The 4422-nt window shown below is 44.2% G+C and overlaps 1 long non-coding RNA gene across 1 annotated transcript in view; it reads right to left on the minus strand.

Annotated features, from left to right (window-relative positions):
- The window catches only part of LOC114009190 (uncharacterized), a 28329-nt gene extending 27415 nt beyond the window's left edge, over positions 1-914 (minus strand). The window contains exon 1 of the long non-coding RNA XR_003550645.1: positions 622-914. This is a non-coding gene — a long non-coding RNA (uncharacterized LOC114009190). The remainder of the gene's footprint in view (positions 1-621) is intronic.
- Between the last annotated feature and the right edge of the window lie 3508 nt (positions 915-4422).

The raw sequence follows: 4422 nt of genomic DNA on the forward strand, positions 1-4422 counted from the left end.
GGGTGGCTGGTCAAAGCGAACCAAGTCCAGACTGGAACTGGTGGTCACAGTGGTCAGCCCTCTGGGAATCCAGCGCCTTTAAGCACAACCCCACCTGTGCCCCCTGCCTTTCCAAATCTTAAAAAGACAGACTGGGCGGCCAGCAGGTGGCATGGTGCTTAAGGAACTGGACTACCACATGGTCGACCATGGTCGGAGTCCACCATGGCTTGAAAATCATTCCGGTTCCTGCATGCCCAAATCCGGAGAGGAGAATGGAGAAGGAAAACAAAGGATTGCAGCATGGCCATGCGCAGTTGGAGGGGGAGACAAATTTCTCACTTTCCCGCTCTCTGTCTCTCTCCAGCGAACATACCTGCCCTATGGCAAATAAATAAATCATGAATGAATGAATGAATGAAAAAGGCGGACTAAACCCAAGCCTCCGACCTGTTCCCACACCTGAGGAAGAAATATTCGGTCCTTCTTTCTCTGGGGTCTGGGGACCAAAGCCCTGAGGCCCTCAGAAGGTAGGTCCTCAAGGACACCTGGAATCTCAGAAGAATGAAGAAACAGGAGGCTTCTAGTCCCTGGAGACGAAGGAGGGCTCTCCCAGGCCTCAGAGAATGTGTGAGGACTCACTTTGCGTTCACTCCTGAGACACCGAAAGGCTGGGGCCCACACCCATGCCAGCCATCCGGGAGCCGCGACGCCAGCCCACCGGGAAGGGCCCGGATGCTTTGCCCTCTAAGCCGCCGCTGGGCTTGGGCCCAGGCTGCGCCAGGGGCTGCGACGCCTAGCCAGCCCGCGGGGAAGTACCCGGATGCTTCGCCCTCGACCCCGGGCTTGGGCCTAGGCCGCGCCGGCACGCGGGGAAGAGCCCGGATGCTTCACCCTCCACACCGGACTTGGGCATAGGCCGCGCCGGGGTCTGCGACGCCTGCACACGAGGAAGGACCCGGATGCTGCTCCCTCCGTGCTCTGCGCGGGTACCAGGGCGAAGATGAAGGGAAAGGCAGCTTTTGGGGACGGTTCCGAGGAGAAAGCGGAGTAACCAGGAAAAGGAAGCCCACTTAACCTCGGGGGCGCGCGGCCGCGAAGGGTTTAGGCAGCGCCTCAGCACCTCGCAGCAGCGCAGCCGGCGTGACGCGGGCGCTGTTCCCAGCTCGGGGCTGCACCGCAGAGCCGGAGTTCATGAGGCCGCCGCTGCCCCAGCGACCCGATCGCGCGAGCCGCGCTTTTTCCGAGGTTCCGACGGCTGCTCCCTACGCGTCGGGAAAGCAGGATTTGATTTGTCCCTCAATGCAGAAGTCTCACTTTACCAGAACAGTGTTGCTACTATGGGGGCAGGGCCTCACCTACCGCTTTAGTCACTGCTTTCTGCATTCTCATTATAGAGCTGTGGTGGTTTTTCTTCTAAAACAAAGCAGGTGATAATTTGTAAAATGCCCAGTGAGGCTAAAAAGTATTTCGATTTAAAAAAAAAAAAAAAGAGAGAGAGCGAGCGAGGCTTCGTTCAATATTTTTTTTCTTTATTTTCTGTTGCAAGGAGTTGCTTATTGTCTTCCTGACCCATTTACTACCCAAGCCTAAAATGAGAACACAAAACAATCTGATTTCTATAGATTAGTTTTGTGACTAGATGTTATATCAACACATTTTTAGTAAGAGTAAATTTTAATGGGCTGTTTAAATAATTGAAGACATGTTTTAGTTCTGTCTGGAAATGTTGAAAAAGAAACTAGTCTTTTCATTTATTTCCAATATATTCAAAATTCAGTCTTTCGAGGATATTTTGCAGGATATAATTGGGATTTAGGGCTGAAAAAAAAGCAAAGTGTTCATAAGCTGATGCATACAAAATACAAATTGCTTGATCGCTGTTTGGTTTACAGTTCTATAATCAAGGTCAGCTTTATTTGATGGTTATTTAAAAATAAGGCACTAAAACGCTAAGGATGTCAGTTCAGCTCTTCAAACACTGACAGCCACTGGTGTCCCTTTGGGCAACAGGTTCCATTGACATCAGTAAAATCCCACCGGAATGAGATGAAGGAGAATGTGAAAAGTTATCTTGCAAGGAAACTACTTTTGGGCTTGAGGTGTGTGTGTGTTTGAAACATGAGTGAGTCATGGAGAAATTAAAAAGTATAAATCATAACAATTCAGGAGGCTAGCTGTGCCACAAATCAGATCAGAAAAAGGTAAAGGATTCAGGATTAGGACTCCTCTTGAAATGTTCCTTGCATCTTGAAATTCTTTCTAGCTGATACTGATTTACAATTTAATGGTGATCACACTTGGATGAGGGCAATTCACCTTTCATTTCTTCTTACTTAGTCTAGATTTAAAGACAAAACATGTATGTGTGTACATGTTGAATTTTACCTACTCTATTTTTATACTTTAAGAACATGTATATTTAAAGGAAAGTAGCTCAGCATTTTATTATTTGAATCTGAGGGCCAAAACATTCAACTGAGAGACTATTTTCAAAGATTCAGTAGTCCTCAAAATCGAGACTTTACTGCGTGGGTAGCCAATAAGACAGAAGTGGAAAAAATTAACAATGTCCAAACAAATCACATAGAATAAATTAGGGTAAGGGAGACAAAATCGAATCATGATTTTAGAATTAAGTGTGCTGGATTCAGGTGCTAAGAAGCTACCCTAGTTTTTATTTAGGAACTAAGAGTACTGATACTATATGCCCTCAGTCATATTATCCCTCCTCCAGGTGCCTTTTCCTGACCCATAAATTGAGAAGTTGAGTGAATTGGTCCCTTCCAATTCTGATCATCTAGAAGCAAGGAGTCCTAAGGCTTTGTGTGTTCTCAAAAATGCAAACACAAAGAAGGTTATCTATGACAGGGGTCACCAAAGTGAGTAGCTTATCTGATACTAACTTGTGTTCTTGTGTGTATTGAAAAGCCATAGCATGTTTAAGAGAGAGAGATTTTACAGTCTCATTCAATATAAAGGAGGATGCTGTCTATGTACTGATTTCAAAATTTTAAAACAGAAGGGTTGCCTGTCTCTCAAAATACTGAATTAAAGACAAATACCTAGAGCTTCTACTTCAAAAATGATTGTTCTTAAGGAAGAAACACAATAGCAGTGACTATTTTTCATAGGCGTGCTCAGCCATCAGGAAAGCTTAATAAATCCCCATTTAGTATGCATTTATGCAGTGATTACATGAACTTTGACCTCTGAAGAGCTGTAGCAATTAGCTTCAGTGTCCAGCATCTTCTACCAGCCATTCCCCACTGGCTTCCTTGAGTCTTCCTTTTTCATCTCTCAGTAGTTTATGCAATAGGATGACATACAATTTTAAAGTTGACTTTCCACTTGGGGTATTTTCTTCTACAAAAGCCAGTTCCCCCTTCTCTCACTCCTATTCCTGTCTGAATAGCCATCTCAGATGGCTATTGGGGTTCTGATCATTGATATTACTCAAACACGAATGGATTTCATTTCAATTTTGCCCTAAACTTTTACAAAGATTAACTCTAAAGGCCCAAAGAGCTTCATTTTATAGCTCCTGATATCTAAAATAAACCAGATCTCTTCTGTCAGACTAATTAAAGTTTTGTATAATATTTAATGTAATTTATTTTAAGTCAAATAAAACCTAGCGGATTAGCAGAAAACTGGAGAAGGGGGCAGGAGAAGAACAGCTGGAAGCTTTTTAAAAAAGAAGTAGAAGGAAGAAAAGAAAAGAACCTGGAGGGGAGAGGAAAGTGTTTTAAGTTTCTAGTAAACATTGTTTAGCAAAAGAATAATAGGAAAGTTGCCCCTTTCCCAAAGAGGGATGGAACTATAATTGTTGCCTTTAGCTGAGAGCTGAGATAAACCGCTGGGACTCATTCTAGAGTGACCCATCACTGCATTCATCTCTTCTTGAACTTTCGGTGAACCTGAGATTAAACAGGGGTGAGCAGCTAAGCAGTTTGTTGTTAGCAGCCTTTTCAACAACCCTTTCAGACTGAGTAAATATTGATCGGTTTGAATCTGATTGCCCCAGAGGAAAACAGCACCGCATCTGAATAGCCTCCCAAAAGTAAACTTTCAAAGGTGAAGCCCAGAGCAGACTTCAGAGCCACTGCAAGACCTCAGCTCATCCCAGTTTGGAGACACCCTGAGTTTTAAGAGTACTTTGGAAGAATATGGAGGAAGAGAGGAAAAAGCTTTTGAACACTGGAATTGTATACCGCAATTATTCCAGGTCCCCTGATTGAGACTCATTTCCTTTCTGCTTTATCAATAAAATGTTATTTTCTGTTTTCCCTCTTTATGTCATTTCAGTTACCACTGCCGTCATTTTTCAAGGAGCTAACTGTACTCCTCAGAGACCAAGCAAGGGGGGGTGGGGGGGAGAACCTTGAGATAGAATGTGTGAAGACCATTTGATTTAATCGATTGGGCAAGCTAAAAAGCTAC

The sequence above is a fragment of the Tupaia chinensis genome, unplaced genomic scaffold (assembly GCF_000334495.1).
Source record: "Tupaia chinensis unplaced genomic scaffold, TupChi_1.0 Scaffold000479_1, whole genome shotgun sequence".
Lineage (NCBI taxonomy): Eukaryota > Metazoa > Chordata > Mammalia > Scandentia > Tupaiidae > Tupaia > Tupaia belangeri.